The following is a 22,856-nucleotide window of genomic DNA, read 5'->3' as shown; positions in this document are numbered from 1 at the left end:
AACTACCAATCTGTGTAATTTGCTATATTGGATTGGATGTCTGATCTAGCTTTGGCATCAGTGGATACTTGATGCTGCAGTAGGAGAGAGGTCTTCAGTAATGCTGATTGAATATAGTTCTTTATTTTGGAAATTGATTTTTCCCTGGTCTTAATGTATGACTACACCCTTGAAAGAGGAAGCTGGATTTTTTCCTTTTGTTTGAATTCCTCTACCTAAAAGCCTGGCAGATACTCTGATCCTGAAAATTCTCCATTGCACTCATGTGGAAATTGATGGGAGTTGCTTGGCATGTCAGTTTTGCCAAAACTCATGGCTGGTTAATTTTACATATAATGTTTTGGGTTTTCCACATCAATTTGCCATGAAGTATTAGGATTTCTCTTCTCTCAAATTACTCTAAAGCTGCACTATAAACTTGGGTTCAATGTCAAATACGTACCAAAATACATAGTTAGCCACAGCCTTGCCTGTCTGAATGCAAATGTTGCATGATGTTAATAGTATGAATTTCCGTTTGAATATCAGCGGAAAGCACTGTGAGTTTCACAATGTGTCAGTTTGCAAACGTTGCTATGCTAAATGAAACTGGGCTCTTTTTTTTTTTTTTTTTTTTTGGTGGAACATAGCAAGGATTCAAAGTTGCAGAGCTGATTTTATCTAACAATAGACTTGTATTCTTAGAAATAAAACTGGGTTAATTTTAAGTCTGACTCAATAAAAGTGTCCAGACTTTTGCACAGCAGACAATCTGTGCAGTAACATTGCAAGCTTTTAAAGATATTGCAATGCTTGCGGTCTTCTGCAAACCCTTACTAGGTTTTATGAGACACCTTTCTCTCAAATTAGCTGCTCTGGCACGTGCCTGGCTTCAATACACCAGTCTGTTGATTCATAGATGGGGAAACATAAAACCTCCTGTCAGTGTGTACTCTGCAGCTCTTCTCGGGGGCATTGCTTGGGGTGTCTGGGTCACAGATTCTTTGCATTTTTGTTTAAAATGAGTAGGGGAAAAAAGATCATTGCATTGATGTCCTTGAAGAAAAACTACTGACATATTTTTATGTGAGCACTTGTGTGAAGCAACACAATTCTACTGAATTTAAATTAGTTTAATAATTAGCAATTTAATTGGAGCATTTTAACAGTAATATACTCCATAAATGCTTGTAGCATTCTAACAGGGTTATGTGCCATAAATGCTTTATTTTATGTTTCATTACTTTATAACTTGTAAAATACCAGAATTCCAGGACTTGGAGTTAAAAATTGTCAGCTCAGTGTGTGTGTGCCCTATTGTATATATGACATCCATGATTTACCCAAAATAATACAGCATACATTTGCATGTATGCTGCCTGGCCTATAACTGTCTTATCCCTTAATTAAATAATGGCAGTTTTTCCCAGTTCTCTAAATAAATTGATACATACTTTCTGAAGTACCCTGACTCATGTCTGTGTCCAGCACTATTTGCACATCTAAAAATAGAATACTTCTACAATGTGGCTTTTGAGACAACATATCTATTTATCATAACTGAGAATCCCTTGATTTTTCTGCTGCAAAGCCAGAAATCAAATCTGAAAGTGTCAATTCAAGAATTTGTTGCTATTCACTGAAGCACTCTGGTCTGTCTTTTGCTTAAAGCAGGACTAATTTTGGAGGCAGAATAACCTGAAGCTGATTCCACCTTTAAACTGAGCAACAATGTTAGCTACAATTTTATGAATTCACACTCTATTATACTTTTCTATACAAAATTACCCTTGACCTCAGATCAAGAAATGAGATGGATAAGCAAAATATTTAAGTGCTGTGCTGCATTAGTGCCTTGAAAGCACAGCCACTGCTAACATAACACCATTGACCTCAGTAGGGCACTTTATTTGTCAGATGAGCCAAACTATGTGGGCTACTTTGGGTATTCCTTGGATGTAGAGAGGAAAGATGCCAGTTTTCAATATCCTATCATGTGCTGTCATTTTCAGATACTCTATCATTGCCTGACAAAAATAGCTCCTACAGTTTGGTATCTCTGAAACATGAATGCAGAACCTGCAAGTTGATGAAATAGCCTGACTGTGAAGACACGACATGTTGAAAGTAAGTGGGAATGCAAAAACAAATATCCTCAAAGCAGTTCTTGGTGGACTATGGAGATTTTCATCTTCCTTGAACTAAATGCCTAGCACCTGAAATGATGTGGATGTGCCTTTCATTTTTCGGGTTCTCAAAGTAAACAGCTGATTTAAACCTTCTGATCCTGACTGCTGCTGCTGGTGTTTTGTCCCAGCAGAAAAAAGCTACCATGCAGAACAATCTCTTCCCATGTTGCCAGGAGCACTTTGAAGGAGGGGACCAAGGCTGTGGGGCTCAGTTGGAAGCAATGCTGCCAACCTGAATGGCATGAATTGTTGGGAAGAGCAATGTGGTGATGCATAAACATGGATCAATGCAACTTTTGTCAGGGCAGGAATGTAAGGTCCTGAATATATGTGTGTAAATATATATGTACATATGTGCATGTATATATATGAGGCTAAGAGCTTGCACTGTGAGATAAAGTGTCTGGAAGCACCACCAGTTAGCCAAGCTTCCAGACCTTAGCTTTCTTCCCTGTGCAGCATCAGCTTGTGTTCAGTGCTTTTGGACAGTTTCAGTCAACATATCTTTGACGTGGGGAGGGGGAAATAATTCTGCAAACAGCAGATGATTACTTTTCTTTGAAAAACTCTGATGCCTTTATAATTTGAGGTTAAGGTATCACATCTGCTAAAGAGCACCCTTTATGCCAGGTGGGAACTTTGCATTTTCCCATTAATATGTGTTCAACTTTGATTAAGTTTTCACCATTTGCTTCTGCTTATTAAATGTTAATCAAAGCTTAGACTTCCATAAATCTGTGCTGTTTCCAAGCAATGCAGATGCCTTGCCTCATTCCCCTTTAGACCCCCAAAGAGTGATGGAAAATGGGAGGAGGGCTGCCTTTCCTGCATCTTTACAGATCCCCAGGTGTTTTTTTCCTGTAGTGTGCATAGAGAAGCTACCTTCTTTGAATCCAGACTCAAGAAACTCACTTGGCTATCGGGAAAAGGGAGAAAAGGCAATTAGCAGGAATGATTTCAGAGGCAGAAAGTCTGTGATTGGGATTTGAAGAAGAGAAGAGAGAGAGGAACCAGGGACCGGTAATGAAAAACAGGAAAGAGAAAAAGAGATGGATCTTAAGTATGTAGATTGTGGAGAGTGGAACTTAATGCTGGAAGGAAACAGCACTCTCTGAGGGTATTGAAACCTGGGGCAATTCAGTGGCAAGTAATGATGCCTAATTTAGCTGTCTACATGTAGAACTTTACACAAAGAACAGATTTTTAAGTGTTCATTATAGTCGACCTCACAGATTGCCCTTCTGTCACAGCAACTTGGACCACATACCAGGCACTCACACAGCTTCCAATGCCTGTGAGAGGGACAGCTGAACTTACCCCTGGTTGGGATAGTCTTGAGTCAGCTTGTTAAATTCCTCTAAAGAAGTTCATGATGTAGCTACTTCTACCTGCAGAAAATGGCTCTAGGGGTCCTCTCTAATCCATCATGCCTGAATTCTTGAACTAAAGTATTAAAAAAAAAAATCTTTAATTGTAAATAACTCTTCATTATCTTTATATAGTTGCTGGTAGGAAATACTTTTGCCCTCTGTCTTGATCAGTGTATTTATCTTTACATCTGACACATAGCTTTCCAATACATCCTTGTGGTATGTCATAAAAATGGGATAGGTGTTTGTGTTGTGTCATGATGGTAAAAGGACAAGGAAGAGAGAATTAATTTTTACAGATTCCTGTTCTGTGGACAGTCAACAAAAATTTCTGTCCCACATGTACAAAACTAAGTAAAGTATTTAGTAACAGCAACTAGAAATTTATGCTATAGCATGTAGTGTGTTTATGTAAGAACATATAATCTACAGACATTTAAAAGAATATCTAATTTCCTTAATGATTCCTCTATGTTAGCATATACAAACCCCTGGCTATTAGTGAAATCAAGTGTGATACAACTATTGTTGTTTTTGGATACTAACTTGTATCTAAACTGAATTTAATTTTTCTTCATTACTTTATCACAGGGGTGTTTTTGTAGCTTTTCTTAATAGGAAAAAAGCAGATACTGATCTAATGTGGGTGTCCATATAGATTTGTAGTTCAAAGGTTATCAGAGCTGTACCTAAATTACCAACATAATTTGGAGTCAGTCATCTGGGTATCTGGCTGTTTGCTGTTTGAACAGGTAATTCTAAATTTGAGATCTTTCTGAAACAAGGAATTTATTTGAGATGCTCACTGTCAAGTTAAGTGCTAAGCTTTGGGAAGGCATCATTGTCTGAATTCCCTGAGATTTCTCGTGCTTACTGTTGCTACAGAAACAGTGGATGATTTCATTACCCAGGCTGTGTTTCGGATTGAACACTTCAACAGCACTTGGTGTGTTCTAGGAAAATACAATGTTTCTTGACAATTTTCTGGGGGAAAAATGTTACATGGCTTTTATTACATGTCAGTGTTTGTATGCTACCTGTGTTCATCATGGCAGAAGGAATGACTGGAGGGTAATGAATAGGGAAATACTTTGATACCAACTTTGACATGCAAGTTTTTTTGGTCCTTTTGGGACCTTGTCTTGATCATTCATTTCTACGCAGGCAGCCTAGAAATGCTTTCAAGTCCAAATCTCAAGAAATGCTTAGTGCAGTGAAAGGAGAGGATACCATCTGTACAAGGAGGCTGGTCTTGTCATGGATATGTATTAGAATATTTCTGTCCTGCCCTATGCTAGATATGTCAGCTAGATATGTCCCCTAGGACACATACAGGGGATCCTTGGCCAAGGCATTGAGGGGAGAGGTGGAACAAAATGCAGAAAGATCATTTTGTGGAATAAGCCAGGAAATAAATGAGGAGCTGCCAGAGAAGTTCCACAGCTCATTCTCAGTGCAAATCTTTCTTTGCTGAATTCATCCCAAGTTTTCAGCTCTTCAGTTAGAAATACAGCTGCTCTGCAGCCACATCCTCTTTGCTGCTTGAGATCTTAAAGGTGCCCATCATACCCTCTTCAGTCATCTCTTCTCCAAGCAGAAGGATCTGCATGTGTTCAGTTTTCTTATACAGAAGGACAATCATCCCTTGATCATTCCCTGTTCATGTTTTCAGTTGAGTAAAGCAACACAAATTACAATAAAGAAGACATGGATGCAGAAAGACTTTCACAGTGTCTTTGCTTTGTTCTTTGTTCCTTTTCTAACAGTCATTGACGCCTAATTTATACCAAAACTGTTTGTGGATATGATGTTTTAATAATACCCACTATAACTGTGATATTTTCTTTATAAGAGATTGCAGTCAAGTAAGAGCCTATCCCTTTGATTGTGAAGCTGGGTTTGTTTAAAATACTCTAAATACATTTACTGAATTTTACCTGCCCATTTTTATCATTCTACAAGGTTCTTCTACAGTTTTTTAACTATCCTGAAAGCTTACCTTCAGCAAATGCTTTAATTTTCCCGTTCATCCTCTTCTCAAGATCATTTAGGGAGATATTGAACAGCACAAGCCAGAGCAGAGATCCCTGTGGTGCTTCATTTAGAATCGCTCTCACTATGAAAATTGCTCATTTCAACCACATTCCCTCTCTTTAACCAGTTCTTCATTTATGTGATGGTGTTTCTTCTTATCCAATAGCAATTTTGTTTACTTGAGTCAACAAACAGTTATTAGGGAGAAATGTGTTAGCTAATTATTAAATCATTTTACATTCATTTCTGTCTCTGGATGTTGCCAACATTTTTCATTTTCAGAAGCATTCATCTGCCTCTCACTGCCTCGTTAGTGCTTTTTCAGTTCTCACTTTCAGATGCCGTATATTCATAGGCCTTAAAATGATCCTCATAAATCTTTGGAGTTGTTGGGAGCCAGACACAATTCTCTCTTCATCAAGCTATTAATAGCAGTGAAAGACATACACTGTCCATCTTGCAGATATTTCTGCCTTTTTACCGCTAGAATCTCTTGGTCTTTTCATCAATATAGAGACATATAAGTGGATTTACTTTCACCGAAGTCTCAGAACTGCTCTTGGTTTCTCAGTTCCAAATTTGCTACCCCCCTTACAGTATTTGATGCAGATTGCATCACATATTCCATTTGCCATATTCCAAAGATTAATATCCAGTGGTTACCACTGAGACTGACCCATAACCTCATCCAGAAGTAAGGGATTTTAAGTACCTGTCTCTGATTTAATTTAACTAAGATTAGATTTCACACATACATACCATTTTAATATCCTCTTTTAAAAAATCAGATGCATAGTTAACCCCAACTGGTTTAATATGGATTTCAAATATCTCTAAGATAGAGCAGCTGAATCTGGGAGGAGGGGGATGAGGAGGAGGTCACTACTTCCCTGGGGAGCAGTGGGACATGTTTATGGAGGGAACAACCCAAGACAAGAATTCTTTCAAGAAAAGGAAAATAAAGAAGTGCAGAGGCTAAGGCTGTGACAGATGCAAGGATACCTGGGCCTATAGAGCCAAGGGGCCATTCCTGGTTAGGCAATTTGGATATAGATACCCTAAGTCCAGGAAGTGGAAGATCATTTTGCCTTGTGGATGTGATCTGTACTCTACCAATTATCTTCGAGAGCACGAGGTCCCTGCCTGCCCTATTTAATGCTCCAGCTGTTGCCTGTCTCACTGGTGACAGAACAAGAAAATGCCTCAATTTGGGCAGTTTTCTGCAATTCAGAAAATCCCTGAACTGACTTTAAAAAACCCCCTGGAGACACAGAGGTTTGCCCTGCAAAGACATAGTGGATGGGAGAAAGAATGTTTTATAACCTTTTTTACTTCTATTCAGCCGGATTTAGGACTATAGTTTTTTTCTGAAGAGGAAGTTGAGAATATGCATTTAAACTCCAATGAAACATGTTTTTCCTAAGTTTAAAGTCTTTATACTCTCATTTGGAGAGTTTATTTTGGAAATGTATTCTTCAAAGCTCTGTCTAGCTTGCTCTCCTGATGCAAGAAATTATGCATCCATTTAAACATCTGAGTTTCTCTCTGCAGCATGGCTTTCTTCAAAATCAGCTTGGTCTGTGTTTGCAGCTTCTGTTTCAATGAGAGCATTTCAAGCTCTCATTTTCTTAGTCTAGATTTTAATTAATTGAGCTCTGAGTATTTTTACACCAATGTGGGATATGCTGTTTTTCACTACTTATGCAGATATGCACTGTTCTGCATCATAATTGTTTTGATATGAATATGAATTACACAGCAATTGACCTTGGGCTCTGCTTAGTCTGTGCTGACTGTCAGAGGACTGCTTTGTCCTCTGCATAAATAGCAAATCACATCACTTTTTATCTGAGTCTTTGTACAAAAATATGCTTTCCCTGGGGACCCATTTACATTGATCCAATAGTCACTATAATTTTCACTTTTCTGTGCTCCTTACATGCCCTTTGCTCTCCTCATAGGTTGTACAGTGACCTCCAGTGCCTTTCAGCTTGCTCCTTATATGTTATCTGCACACCTTCTACTTTCTGTGCCATGCTATTGCCTGAAAATTTGGTAGCTCTGAAACCTTTTTTTTATAACTCTTCTCTCCCAGAGCTGCTGGCTCAGTGGATTTCACTTGTTGCAGGGAGCAATTTGAAGGTGTGTGATTTAGAGACATGGAATGAGACTGAAAGTAGAGAGCTAAGGGATGTACACTGGCCTTAGGTGTCATCTGTGCCCCCCTGAAATGCAACTGCTGTTGCAGCCCAAAGGTGACACCAAAGGAGAATGACAACCTTTCCAAAGTGACCCTTGGAGCTGGTCCAGTGAGTGCTGATATCACACATAGGATGTGTGTTTAGGACACTCCTTGGAGGTGCTGAGTGTTCTACTGGGAGGCCAAAGTGGGCCATGGCACCTCACACTGTGTGTTACTGATGCAGGGAGATGGTGACTCCCAACCACCTTACACCAGAAGTGTAGTGTGGAACTCCCCAAACCACCAACACGAGCAACAAAAGGAGACACAGAGGCAACCAGCAGCTGTGAGGGGAAGCAAAGGAGCAATCCATAGCATCCCAGCTAGAGCTAAGCATGTTCACTCCTCCGCTGGCTCACAGCTGCCTGGCCAGCCATGCCACTGTCTCGTAGGTGCCAGGTGGTTTACTGCTGTTTGTGTGGCAAGCCCAAGTCCCAAACAGATGGATGCTTATGACCTAGACCATACTATTGCAGCAAGGCTGGTCACTTGAAAGACTTTGTCAGGACATGGACAAGTGCAGTGCACAGAAGGAAGCTGCAGCTGAAGGGATATTATAGCCAAATAGGAAGAAGCTGCTTCCCCATCTATTTCATCTCTCCTGTGGTTTGCAGGGGCTGCTTTCTATGATAGCAGCAGATAAACTCTTCAGAGTCAGTCCAGCATAAATCCCTTCTGAGCTGAGCTGAGTTGTTGACAAGTTTGTGATCAGAGCTGAGATTAGCCTGCTGTGACCGTGTGTGTGTTGTGCTTTTGCTTTGCTTTGGTTGGAATTATGTGACCCCAAAGCAAAATTTTGTGGATGAAATGCCATGCCCTGCTGAAACCTTGTAGATTCATGTTTATTCATTTAAAATTTGTCTTCTCGAAAGTAATTTTCTTCTAAAATTGTTAATGTATCCTGATAGCTGTTGGAAATTTAATGCTGTCATTTTCCTTGGCTTGCTGTAGAGGGTTGTGTGTCACCTATAATTTATACAATATGGTGCTTAAAATATGGTGTTTTCTTATTACAGGGAGCTTGGAGAAACAACATGGCTGAGAAAATTAGCTGTAGATAGCCTCTAGAGATTTATGCATCTCAAGGATTTTGCGATCTCCTTTTGATGAGAATCATTAATAATGTTGCTTGTGTAGTTATACCTCCAGCTCTGCCTGGCAATCCTGAACTGTGATATCAGAGAGAAGTTGCAGTGCTCAGAGCCTAGTGTTGCTGGAAAAGTCAATCAATCCCATCCTGCACAGACAAGGCTGCTCAAAGAGTCCACTGTCATTGCAGTTTGGCTGGTGAAATGTGGGAAAGAAAGCACTGGCAGGGACTGTAGTTGAAAGATACTCCAGTGTGGTTTAATTTGTTCCAGGCACTGCTTTTTCCAAAGAGTTCCAATTTAACCACATCTATGCTAGCTGCTGCACCTGGAGGGACTTTGGTGCTCTGTCTCCAGGAAAACAGTATATGTTTATAACTCGTACCAGTAAAGCATGAAGTAAATTCAACGAAGATTTTTACCAGCAACAATACCATCCAAAAATATGGAAGTCCTCTTTAGAAAAACAAGGAAATATGAGTCACTTGGTAAACAACAAAAAATAAAAGTCCAAGTTAAGCAGAATTCATGAAAAATCAAACAAAAAAAAACAGGAGAAATTGAAAAAAAAATATTTTTTAAAGATATGGTGTCTAAATGACCAGGCTAAGAAAACATTTGCCTTTACATCTACCAAATTTAAAGTTTTTTGACTCTATTACTTCCCAAATGCTTCCAAGAAAAGTGGGATCTGCTGTGGTTGCTTTAAGCTACTGGATGTCTCAGAGGGACAAGGCCACATTTCTAGAGAAGTTGTTCACTAGAGGACACACAGACTCATAGAATCACAGAATATGCTGAGTTGGAAGGGACCCATCAGGATCATTGAGTCCAACTCCTGCCCCTGCACAGGACACCCAAAGGGTCACACCATGTGCCCAAGAGCATTTCCCAAATGCTTCTGGAACTCTGTCAGGCTTGGTTCTGTGACCACTTCCTTGAGGATCCTATTCCAGTGCCCAACCATCCTCTGGATGAAAAAGTTTCTTGTGATATTCAACCTAAACCTCCCCTGACACAACTTCAGGCCTTTAAGGTCCTTTCCAACCCAAACCATTCTATGACTATGATTGCTAACAAACAGCTCTTCTGAGAGCAGGATGTTTGCATTTAGCTCATAATGAAAGTAAAATATGCAGAAGTTTCAAGCAAATTAAGCAATTAAAATTGCAAACCAATAAAACTATTTTAACAGTATGTTATTGCATAGAGAAAAGCCAATACTTATTATATTGTTATAACACTAACTCAACCAGACACAATAGGAAACAGCCACTTAACTCTGGAGTCAGCAACAGTAAATCATTGGTGTTTTCAGCTTAAGGCAAATAGGAGAACTGAGATGAAAGCTCTAGTATTCAGAGTGGACTAGTCAGGAGAACAAGAAGAAACATGTTGATAGGACAAACTGAGGGCATGGCAAGGCTTGGGACACTCCATTGTGCAATTCACATGAGCAACTTCTGTAATATTGCATTAATATTGCAACAGACAGTGTAAAGGTACTGAACTGAATCACATAACCCTGGTCAAAGTTAGAAGAAAGCTGTCTTCCAGACACATGGTCAAGTCTTGCTGCTCCCTGATGTGGCTCTGGCTTCCTTCACTACACTTTGTTGTGTATTGTGGGAGCCTGCAGCACACAGAGAGGACAAGCTGCCTGAAGATCAGCTGTCCCTCACACAGAAGTTGCCACATCTCCCCAGTTAAACATGCTCTCTCCAGAGGGAGTAGCATATATATGTGGCACATGGATGTTTTACAATTGCAACTTGAGTGTTTGTTTCTTAGGGAAGTATGTAGGAAGGGGCTGAAGGTTCTTTTGATATTCAAAGCACAAATCAAATCACCCTCACAGGCTGGAGGCTGCATCAGAGACCTTGGAAATTTGGAAGGGTACACATGCATATGCAGACAAACAATTTTTGCTTGAATTTTTGTCAGCATATCCCAAGCACAGAGCACAGACTAGGCCTGTACCATATACCTGGGAAGCATCATAAGCTGTGAAGCACCATAAGCTGTGAAGACTGCAGTATGAGGAACCTCTGCAGTTCCTCAGAGGGATTCTGCACAGTGAAGGAGACTGTCATGATGCGATCTTCTAGCCACAGAGCACCTGAATGTGTGCACTGAGCTTCTGTAAGGTCCCTACAGTTTAAAGTCCTTTGTAAAATAGTTTTTAAGTGCCTAGACCTTCTCCACTCCACTGTTTTTGAAGAAAGGAATTGTGGAAGGATGGGGTGCCATGCTTAAAGTTCCAGAAAAATCATTGTCTAGCTCCACATAACCTGGGTAAATGGATGAGACGTCATCCTGTAGTGATATTTCATATGCATGTTGTATTCAATGATCATGAACCCGGTTTATAAGTGATGCAAAAGACCTCCCAAATCCCAAGAAGTTTGTGTTAGAAATTCCAGTTATACCAACCAGAAGTTATGACGCTTTCTCTACAGCTTTCACCCGTTCCTGGTAACTTGGCTATCTCAGGGTACTTGGCAGTGTGTTGGAGATCATAGACCGGCAGGAGATCACAGACCGGGGTTGTGCAACATTTTTAACCAGTGGTGAGGAAATAGGTTGTGGCTAATTGGTGTGCAGAAAGGACTGAAGGGTTCAGTGAGTGACTGAGGCATTGCCTTCAGAAAAGTTAATCTGTTCCAATCCATCAAAAAGCAGCAAAACAACTGAAGTATAAAATGACCAGGCGAGGAATTAATTTGCTTGAATGCATGGAAGAATTTGTGCCTATGTGATGTATTTAGATATCAGCTCAAGGATTTACAACATACATAATTAACTGGTGTAGCAGAGAGGTGAATCTTAAATGGCCTCACAGTATCAATAAAACATACTGGAAATAATCGATGAATTTTCCTAGATCAGGCTAGTATATAATTTCATCATCTTCCTTCTGAAATCTATGTTTTTAAACCAAGGAGCTGATCCAACCCCCTGCCTTTATGGGAATGCTCATACTGACTTCAGTGGACTTTGGGTCAGGCTTCTGATGAATATCACATAAGTTTTTAATGTCCTGAAAGGTTTTAAAACACATAAACCTTAGGGGTTTTTCAGTTAAGTAATTATATACCTTAATTTTTCATGGAAAAATTAATGGAAATCCACAACAGAGATTTGGAGTAATATACAAAAAAAACTCATGCAAAGATCTACTTGTTTCAGTCTAAAATAAGTACTGAGGCTAATAATTAGTAAGAAAAATCAGTTAGTTTTCTTTATCGCTTGCCAACAACTAGATTCTGACTGCATGGAAATTTTCTTTCTTCTGCCTTAATGGCAAGAGAACTTTACCAGTTTGTTCATAGTCGAGATTATCTGAACGCTGTTGTGCCCCAAAGTGAAATGAAATAACATGTCAGGAGTTTCAAATTGCCAGCTGTTGTGAAGCTGCAGTTGAAACATAAAGAAATCCTGGGATTAGAAAACATCCCCCCTCTCTCTGTCTCTCTTTTTTTTTTAATTTAAAGAAATCACATCAATCAGGAAGAACAGAAAATTCTTTCAATGGGCTTTTTGTCATCTGATAGTGAATTACTGAAACAGCTGGTTTGAAGGATGCCATTTATTATGTGCTGCTTTGAACTGATACGCCACTCACAGTTGCTTCTGTCCTATGCTCATGCTTCATACAGAGCAGGAACCTGCTAGTGCTAAACATCCCGATCTCACATTGTTATTAAAATAACATCTGGAATAGACGTGGCCCTTTATGTTTTAAGTTTTTGTGTTGTTATGGACATATTTCCCCATAAAGACAAGCATAACTAACATATCAAAAGATATTTGTTTTGACGAGAGCAACATTTTGCAACTTAAAATGATATAGGCCAAAATTTATCATCGCATATAGCAGATATAGCAGTTCTCTCCCATAATTTATTGGCATGGGTTCCAACAAGGGCAGTTTTGCCCTGCTTGGAAAGCAGTCTTTTTATGTGAGCAGAATACAGATCATCTCTTTGCTCTTTACTTTATTTTCTACATATTTTCAGTGCTTCCTGTAGTCAGCAGAATGACTAAAATTGCTGGAAACTCCCCCCAAACTCCCAAACTCCCATATATATCCAAGAATTTGTGTTATAAAACTTAGCAATAATTTTTTGTAGCATTGTGCTGCCATGGAACAGCCAAGGAAATTGATTCAGTGGGAGAGCCATGACTCCTTTCTGCTCAGTTTGATCTGCTCAGACATTATAAATCTTTTCCAAATACTGAACATTAGCTGATGAGGAAGGGATTTCTGGTTTGGGGTCATAAGCCTTCAAGTAGCGCTGTGCACTGAATTGCTAGGATGCTATCACAGTATTTGCTCTGCAGCATTCACTGAGATCACATGGATCTAACTGAGCTCCTCAATGGACTCCTTCACTGTCTGTGCTACAGCTGGTCTATTGCTAAACTGTCCTTCCACACTGTAAGCCTCTGTGCAAGGTAAACATTTCTTCCACTCAGCTTAAGAAAGGCTTGTTTAAAATACCATTCTCAAAGTCCTAGCTGTTCTCTTTATAAGCAAATAAAACTATTGTTTCAACAGGTATTTCATATTAGGAAAAGTCAATAAAAGAATTTGGGAAAATATGATTGACATACTGACAATTATTCTCCTGCGTATCTGTAAACACACACTAAGAAAAATCCATTGTAGGTTGCTTGAGACAGCTTTTGGTGTAGAATTTTACCTCAAAATAAGAGTAACAAAGGAAGATAGTGTGATCTGCTCATGATCTCAGATAGTTCTGTATGATCCATGTGTTTTGGATGTATATGCCTGCATTTTGCCATTAATTAGCAGTGTCCGGGAATGCACATTTCATATGTATGGGTCATGGAAAGGTGATCACATTGCCAAGTGCCACGTATTATTTACCAGTATTTTTGTAGATGGATTTGTCAGGTCAGAAGAACACAAAGTGTATGGCACAGTCTTTTATCTTTATAAAATACATTACTGTATATAGCAAGGTAGTTACTTTCCAGAACAATGAGGAATGTACAGAAACATTGCAATAATAGTGGTTGAGAAAGGGCATCACTTTATCACTTTGTTTTCCCCCATCCTTTACACACCTTGAGATTTTTATCTCCCTATATAACTACTCCTTTAGTCTTATTTACTGAAAAGGTCTGACAAGGTCTAGGGCAGTGAAGTCAAATTTGGAGTTGTTTTGAGCCCATTTTACTTGTTGAAGTTTATTACTGTGTCTAAATTTAGAAAGGGATGTCCCTATGATGGGCCTTCTGAGTGTCCTGTGACAGAAGACATAGTAGTAACCCATAAAATATTTCACAATAATGCATACTTGAGAGTACAGAGTTGTAAGAATTGGATGTTTACAAATCAGTGCTTTGAAAATGCTCACCTCCTGTTTTTTTTCTGTGGTGTAAACATGATTTCAGGTTTTGGACGTGAACAATTCTTTCTTTAAAAGCACAGAATATTTCTTTAACTCTTGAAGAGAACTTTGCATATTCATAGAAGCTCTTTAAAATGCTTCGGGGAGCTGGCAACTCCCAGGAGATAGAGGTCAATCACAAATGTGGGTCTGTACATGCTTGTAGTGTCTGCTGATCTCAACAGCACAGGAAAGAAATGCTGCCTGGGTGGAAATGACAACAGATACCTGCAATTCTAAAGTATTCCTATGTCCAAACTTCTTATTGAAGCTCCAGGATTTCATATGGTTAAAGAACGTCCCTAAGGTCAGCTTGGGTTGGTAGTCTGAAGAACGCAAAATTAATTCCTTTCCATGACAATCGTGACCATGTGAGTTCTGGGGACGGTCTTGACCACAGTGTTCATGAGAGGATACAGTTCAGGTTCCTGAGAAGACGGAGTAAAGCAGGTAGGAAGATCACAGTCCTGGATATCGGAAGAGCAGGCTGTGGCTTATTCACAGATCTGCTTGGAGAAATCCAATGGGATACAGCCCCAGAGAGAAGAGAGGTTTGGGAAAGCTGTTTGCTTTTCAAGGATCCCCTTATTTAAGCTGAAGACAGAAGGTCTGCACAGATGAACGAGCAGGTCCTGACAAAATTCAGGCATAAAAATGAAGCATACAAGAGGTGGAACCAGGCACAGGGGATCCAGGAGGAATGTGTTGTGAAGGGTTGGGCTTAGAAAAACCGAAGTCCATCTGGAGCTGAATCTGCTGAGGTATGTAAGGGGCATCAGAAAAGGCTTCTACAGGTACTTAGGAAGCAAAAGAAAGACTGGGGAAAATGTGGGACAGCTGCTTAATAGTCCAGGGAATCTGGTGATAAAGAACATGGAAAAGGCCAAAGTACCAAGTGCCTTCTTCACCTACATTTTTACTGATAAACTAATGACTATATACTAATATACTTCATATACTAATGATCTTGAAACATTCTAAGTCCCTCAGATATGGGAGAAAATCTGGAATGAGGTTCAGCTGTCATTAATTTGTGTCATGTATCTAATTCTTTATTCATACTACACACAGTTATTTCAGCCTGTAAACTCTTCTAGGCAAGGAATTGTGTTCATTAATTTGCCTTCAGAAAGATGTTATGTGTTTTATGCTGAACAGTGTCTCTGGAGGTATTCTTAAAATAAGTTACATTAAATGGCTTTGCACTTTGGGAAAGCATACTCCCTATTAACAATCCCTGCCTGATTCTTAATTTAGTTTCTTTTTCTGGTTTATCTGCACATGTGCAGATAACCAAGCTGTAAACTCCCAGTAGATTTCAGAGGCCAGACTAGTTTGCTGCGTGCAGTAATCCACAAACACCACGCCATGCAGTTCAGTCTGCTACACCAACCCCTTCTGACTCCAGGAAAACTTGACAACCAACAGGACATCCCCAAGGAGAAAAGCATGGGAGTCAGGATCTTTCTCACTGCTTCCAAGAACAGGGATTAAAAATGTAGGGTTTTTTTCCTCCATGGGTAAGTGAATAAATCAGGTTGTTTTTTCTTCCTTTTGCTGATCCATGGCTTTACATGTGTGTATCTAATTAAGGAGAATCCATGCTGAAATAAAATTGCCGTGGCAGTAATCTTTTAATTCTAGGAAAAAATAAAACCTCCAGGGCAAAAAAAAAGTGGTAATTAAGAAAATAACTTTTAACATTTGCAGATTATGCTGACTCAGGAGTGAGAGAGGTTTGCCTTGAAGTGGTTTCCCTCTGTCCCAAGGCTTCCTGCTGCCTTTTAAGCCTTTTGTTTGAAAGCCTCTTACACTGCAGTTTTGCTTTCACCTGCCCTCTGTGTTCTCCCTTTGTTTTTTAGGTTTGTTTGGGGTTTTTTGGGGGGAGGGGAGATTTTTTGGGTGGGTTTGTTTGTTTGGGGTTTTTTGTGGGTTTTTTTGTGCTTGCTGACATTTCTTGGAAACAACTCTCGCCTTTCTGTCTGTTTTTGGCATTTTTGCAATGTGCTCCTGCCTCCCTCCTCCCCCTTGTCCTTCTATCCCTCCTGTGTCTTGTCCCACTGCAGTTGTTGGTTTTCTCCCCAGCACTTCATACTTCTTCCTTTTGTTTGGTCTCTGTGGCAGGATTGAAAGTAGTTGCTGAAAGAACAGCAGAAGGACATAGATTTCAGCCGAACAGAATTGGCCTTGCAAGGAACCATGCAGAAAAAAACCCAATATTAAGTTGTGTTTGGACACAATGGCCTAAAAAATAAATTTTCCACAGGTTTATGAAGAGTGGCATCTTTTTGAAATATTTTTAAGTGAAGGGCCCCCCAGCATGTTAGTATAGATAATATCATTATCAATATATATATATGATAATGTTGTTCCAAGCTCTGCATATATGAGGGGTTAAAAACTGTTGATTTCAGAAAAGTAGGAAAAACAGATTGGAAAGGATCAAGAAAGGAAAGAAGATGTTCTTTCCCCGAGTAAATTACCATATTGCAAGAAGGTGATGTTGTGGCACTAACTCCAGAAGTCTTGTTCTCAGAGCACAGTGGGGTTTAGAGATCCCTGCTGCTACTGGAAGATAGGAAGAAAAAGCTGTATTTCACCAAGGGAAGCTCTTGGCAAAGTTCAGCATAGCTGTAGATATGTATTTGTTAAAGGTGGAAACACATTTTATTTGAATTCTATTTTTTGCTACAAGTGCTGGGCTCAGTCCAGAGCAATGCTGTCTCTTGCTAGTGAGGTAGCAATGTTGACTCAGAGCAGAACCTGGCCCCAAGTATTTTCATATTTTTTTGTTGTCTTTCTTCATAACTGAGTAAATTTTATGTAGAAGTAGTCAAATGTGAAATCAGTCATTGTGTTGGGCAAGATGAGAAATATTTCAAAAAAGTAGTAAGTCCTTGCAAACTGTTTATATTGCCAAGCAATTGTTTTTGTACATGTTAAACTACTCCAAATCATCAGGTATTTTTCTGGAGGAATGAGTATCTTGGAAGTAGTAATGACCTCCCAAAGTCATTTCACTCTTGCAAATGAGCATGTGTTAGAACATAACAATTAGAATTTTATTTTCTGTCTTTGGCTATGAAAGATGAAAAGCATTTTCTTCTCCTGCCCTTCCTCCTCTTGTACTCAGGCATTAGCTCATTGGCAGCTGATTAGGATTGTTCCTCAGCAGTCAACAAGCTGCAAGTTTCAATTCAACACCATGATTAACCAGTCACTGCTTCCTTGTAGGAGTCGTGTATGCTGCTGGCCCGGGGGATCCTGCTGTGCTGGGGTTGTGTCTGGCCTGAAAACTTTGCCTTTGAGGAGCTGGTATCATCTTCAAGGTAGAGGGAGGAGACAGGCTGGAGGGTAAGACATCCTTGTTCTCTGTGACTGGCTTTATGGGCTGCCACTCCTGCTTTCTTGTGCTTTGTGAAGACCAGTCTGAAAACTGCTGTCTGGTTTCCACCAGCAAAATACTGGACCACCACGTTGACAAACAGAGGCAGTTAGCACAACACATCAGTGGGTATCAAACCCTGAGACACTATAATAAAGGGAAAGTGCTGTTTTTCAAAAGAATTCTCTGTATATTAGATAACTGATAGTATTCATCAAGACTGACTCATCAGCCAGTGGTAAGTCAGGGATAACATTTGAAAGTCTTTCTATTCCAGATGTGATCATATCCTCCAGATTATTTAAAAGGCTAATAAATCCAAAACAAGTCCCAAAAAAGGCTGACACTCATCCCAGCAAGACTATCTTCTATTTTCCATTTATGTCAATGTGCATGGTCTGCAGGTGGTTCTCAGCAGAGAAAGAGAAGTTGAGTGGATTGTGCATGCCTGTTCTGCAGCACATATGCTGCCATCCATCCAGGTGGGAAGTCTTCTCTCCTGTGCCAGGCAAATGTCCATGCTTGGAGCTGGGCATGTAAAGCAAGATATGCTGAGCTTCTTAGCTTCTGAGCTTATGTGTTCAGTCTTTCTTATAATAAATGAACTCTATTAAAAAGTTGGTGCTTGGCTTTTAAAAAAGTAATACCTCATTTCTGTAGATACTATGGTAGTTTCTGGGTGCAAATATTAGTGCAACCATCCATTCTCCAGCAGATATTACTGCAATGTCAGTGCCAGTGTTATGTGATGAATTGCCATGGGTTGTTAGTGGCTCGCTTTTTTCTGCAGGATTGGTTGAGCTGACAGATTTCAGTAAATATCAGCCTTATACTAAATTTTGATCTCTTAACTAGAGCCTGTAGAACTGTTTTGCTAATCTTGTAAGTTATGTGAAGGAATATACTATGGAATGACATTAGTGAGTACTTGAAAGACTCTCCTGCTAAATAATATCCGTTATCACTGAAATAAAGGTATTTATGCTCCATCTGGGTCACTAATTTTGTTTTGCCACAAAGCAGGCATTTGCTTAGGATGGGAAGAAAAATTTGGAAGATTAATTGGTGCGTACATGAAGTTTTACAGTTGTTATTTACATGTAATGCAATCAGTAATAAAGCATTTGTGTCTCCTGATGTTTATTAAAACACTTATCTTATTTGCATAGAAATGGCTAAACAAAAAATTAAACACTCCTTGGAAGCAGAGTGGCTGAAGCTAAACTTTTCTCATTATTTTGGAAACAGATGTGTGATCATGTTTTAGCCCCAATGAAAGTTAGTGCAATTTACCTGCCAGTCTTTCCTGGGATAAGCATAGCTGATAATCTTCTTCTTCGTATCAGAGTCCAAGGCTTGGACTTATTCCAAAGAAATATTACTCCTTCAAACACTCATTCTTCCTATCCAATACTTCTTATCTCACAAATTTGCTTTAAAACTGTTAAGATGACAACTTTCTGACAAGGTATTTTTCCTTCCAGTTGAATTATTTCAGAGAATTCCATCATACTGAGCAAAAAAATATTATTTCCAGTTAAATAATGGATACGGAGACTGTGCCAAGCAATCCGTTGAGATTAGGAGGTCTCTGGTCTGACAACAGAGCTCAGTGGCTAGTGTTATTAATTTCTCTGGGTTGTAAAATTGCTTATTTTTGCCGTCCAAATAGAAGAACCCAGGGTTTTAAATAGTTGTAATAAATAAGAAACTTGTATATAATTTAAAATGTGAGTTATATAAAAATAGATTTAGTGTCAATGAAGTGTTAGAAATATCAGGTCAAAGGGTCTGCTGCCAAGAATTGACAGTCTCTCTGACTTCCATAGAGTTACTCTAGCAGTGTATTTGCACAGTGATTAATCTCTAAGAAATGCCAAAAGCAGAAAACAAACTGTTGTTTCTTGCACGTGGAACACTAAAGCCTGAACAGGAATATGAACAGTTTAGGGATCATAATGCAGAAAATTCTGTTAGGAAGAAAAGGAATAAGGTAGGCTGGAGAATTGATGGGAGGAAATGCTGGAATGACAACTGACAGAAAAAATTATTTCTCTAAACTAATTTTTGCTGTCTCCTGCAATAGTTTCAGATTGAGTCTGGGAACAGTGGAAAGGAATTTGGAACCTGAGTAAATAATTGCACAGAGGGAGAGTAAGCAGCAACTAAGAAAAGAGATCACTGACAGGGAAAAAAGAGATTTCTTGTAGGTTTATGGTGAATTTAAATGTTTGCTAAAGAATAATGTGCAGAGAACTGAAGCACAAAGATAAAGGACAAACCTCACCTCTCCAAGGTGACAAAGAAATCAGCTGGTAATAATGCATAAATGCAAGGCCACTGCTGAAACTAAATCCTGATGCATAAATAACAGTTCACATGCTTCTGTGCTTTGTTTGACTTGGCTCCTGAACCTTTGCATCAGTAAGTGTGATGATTTATGCAGAAGAAAAAAATTCTCAAAAGACAGACTCTGGTCCTCACAGCCATGAGATGCTGGGCCACATTGAACAATGGTTATTTTGTCAAGAGTGCAGAGACCTCAGCTGCATGGTGTCCTGGTTTTGGCTAGTGTGGAGTTAATTTTCTTCACAGTGGCTGGTGTGGGGCTGTGTTTTGGATTTGTGCTGAACACAGACTTGATAATACAGAGATGTTTTTGTTATTGCTGGGCAGGGCTTACACAGAGCCAAGGCCTTTTCTGATTTTTGTACTGCCAGGCTGGGAAAGGGGCTGGGGGTGCTTGGGAGACTGGGACGAGACGCAGCTAGGCCAGATGACCCAAACTGACCAAAGGTATATTCCAGACCATGCTCAGTGCATAAAGTGGGAGGAAGAAGGAGTAAGCGGACATCTGGCGTGATGCCATTTGTCTTCCCAAGTCACCATTACATGTGATGAGGCCCTTCTCTCTTGAGTATGGCTGAACTCCCACCTGCCCATGGGAGGCAGGAAATTCATTCCTTGTTTTACTTTGCTTGACTCAGTGCCTTTTGCTTTCCCTATTAAACTGTCTTTTCTCAGCTTGTGCATTTTTTACCTTTTACTCTTCTGATTCTCTCCCTAATCCTACAGGTAGGGGAGTGAATGAGTGGCTGAATGGGGCTTGGCTGCTGGCTGAGGTTGAACCATGGCAGATGGTGCTAATGCAATTAAGAACTTGGCCCATGACAACCTGGGTTCATTGCTGTAAATGAGCACTTCCTCTTCAAGGTTTCCCTGTTTCACTTTTGTCTCTGATGACCTCAAGTGCACATCCCAGTCTGGTCCAAGATGTCCTCCCTCTGTCCTGGCCCACTGCTGCACCTTCCTGTACCCATTGTCTTGTCTGAAAATGGTAGCTGGACTCAAGTTTTGTCTGATTTTCAGAAACATATATCATTCCTCAAATGTAAGATGTACTTCAAATGTGCATTAGGAGTCATTGAGCTAAATCTTTGTGGTATGGATAAGGTATGAAGTGTCTTGAGTGCTTGAGACACCTTAAGCAAACAGTGGCAAGAAATATATAAATGGATGTTGATTTCTCAAGAAGCAGTTTAATTCTTCTGGCTAGTTTCAGGTTATGCAGGCTAGAAAGTGGTGGTATGGATTCATGATAACTCAGCTCCTGCCTTTAAAAGCAAGACATATGCTAAGAGACCACCTCAATAAACTAACTGTGCAGTCCTGCTTCTTTGAACAGTTGTTCTGGGGTCAGCAGTGTCCTTGTGTTGGTGTGGTGGAGAGAAGCTTTTAACCATTGGATGGCTCTGATGCAGTAGGATTTTAGCTTTTATATTTTTCAAATCCTGTACTGCTTTAGGGTATAACTCTAAAACTCCATAGCTTGTCAGCTACTGTTCTCCCATTTTATTCAGACAAAACAATCCCTCTAGGCCCATAACTCAAGGACACTCTATTGCCCCAGGCCTCAAAAAGTATAACCAAAAGTGAGTTGGCAGGGAGCAAACTGGGAGTATATGACTTCATTACCAGAAGCTGTAATTGGAGGATTAACCCCTGATATGTAAATGGACCATCTTGCAGCAGCCCTCTTATTAGAGAGTAAAAATGAGCCAAGGCACAGACTTCTTGTTAAACACAGCATAAAAAGGGTCCTGGTTTATCCCTCTTCATGGCTTAGTCATCTTATCTCCAACTATTCACTGACACTGGCTGCAGCAAGCTCCTACTGTAGGTTTCTCTTGCAGGCTCTGACTGCTGGTTATTTCCTGCTAAACCACAACTGCATGCGTTAGTTTGCAGACTCTGAAGGCAGGCTTTCACCTAGCTAGACTACGGCTACAGGTTCTAACAACAGGCTCTAACTGCAGACCAGACTAACCTTGCAGAAGCGATTCTCTCTCTCCAGGATCCTGCTTCACAAGTCTTTCCTCCATGCTCCTGAAAGCTCCTCCTCCATGATGATCCTCCTCTTACCAGCTCACCCCCTTTTATGTCTCACTCATCCTAATTGGAGATAGCTGTTACTCATCTGGGGCAAGGCTGTATTGGTTAATTCTCATAGCTGTTACTTATCAGGGGTGAGCCCACCTGTATTCTCTTCTCCTACAGGACCAAACTTAAAACTGTCTGAAAAACTCATCATTATTGTCTATCTTGGGTGTAGCCCCTTTTTGGAGGCTTTTGACTGCTCAAGGTGTACCTATTGAAGGCCTTTAATAAATACCTGCTTTATTCTCTTATTGTTGTCTAGCCTCTGTTCTAGGTAGCCACTCCAAGGGATCAGCTCATGTTAAGTGCTGTATGCAAAAATGAAATGTCAAAATACTCCAGGAACCTGAGCCTGTGTTAACCGTAATGAGTGAACAATGCCAGTGTGCCATGTCATACATCCCAGCAGAAGAATTGGGGAATCTTGCAAGTGCTCATGGTTTTAGAGGGAAGATATGTACTGCCTGCATGGCTGGGAAGACAGACAGAAGTAGTCCTCAGGGCCTGCTTAGAGGTTGTTTTTAGGAGAATGCTCACAGATATCTTGAGATTCCAAGGACAAAATAATTAAAGAAAAACAGAAAAATAAAATGCAATAGGAAAACACTGGGTAGTCTCATTAAAGGCACAAATACCATTGTTTGAGAGCAGAAATAGGTGATAAAACATGACAGCTGGGGCTTGTTCAATGCATGAACTTTTGTCAGGGCTG

At 39.9% G+C, this 22,856-nt stretch overlaps 1 long non-coding RNA gene across 3 annotated transcripts in view; it reads left to right on the top strand.

Annotated features, from left to right (window-relative positions):
• Nucleotides 1-15,643: 15,643 nt before the first annotated feature.
• The window catches only part of LOC136287148 (uncharacterized), a 31,662-nt gene continuing 24,449 nt past the window's right edge, over nt 15,644-22,856 (top strand). The window contains exons 1-2 of one of the 3 annotated variants that reach the window (XR_010720081.1): nt 15,644-15,842; nt 17,557-17,676. This is a non-coding gene — a long non-coding RNA (uncharacterized lncRNA). The remainder of the gene's footprint in view (nt 15,843-17,556; nt 17,677-22,856) is intronic. The other 2 variants (XR_010720082.1, XR_010720080.1) reach the window with 2 other exon arrangements.

Source organism: Chamaea fasciata, unplaced genomic scaffold, assembly GCF_029207755.1.
Source record: "Chamaea fasciata isolate MVZ Bird 193981 ecotype frontalis unplaced genomic scaffold, bChaFas1.0.hap1 SCAF_3, whole genome shotgun sequence".
NCBI lineage: Eukaryota > Metazoa > Chordata > Aves > Passeriformes > Sylviidae > Chamaea > Chamaea fasciata.
This window is presented reverse-complemented; position numbering and strand designations above follow the sequence as displayed.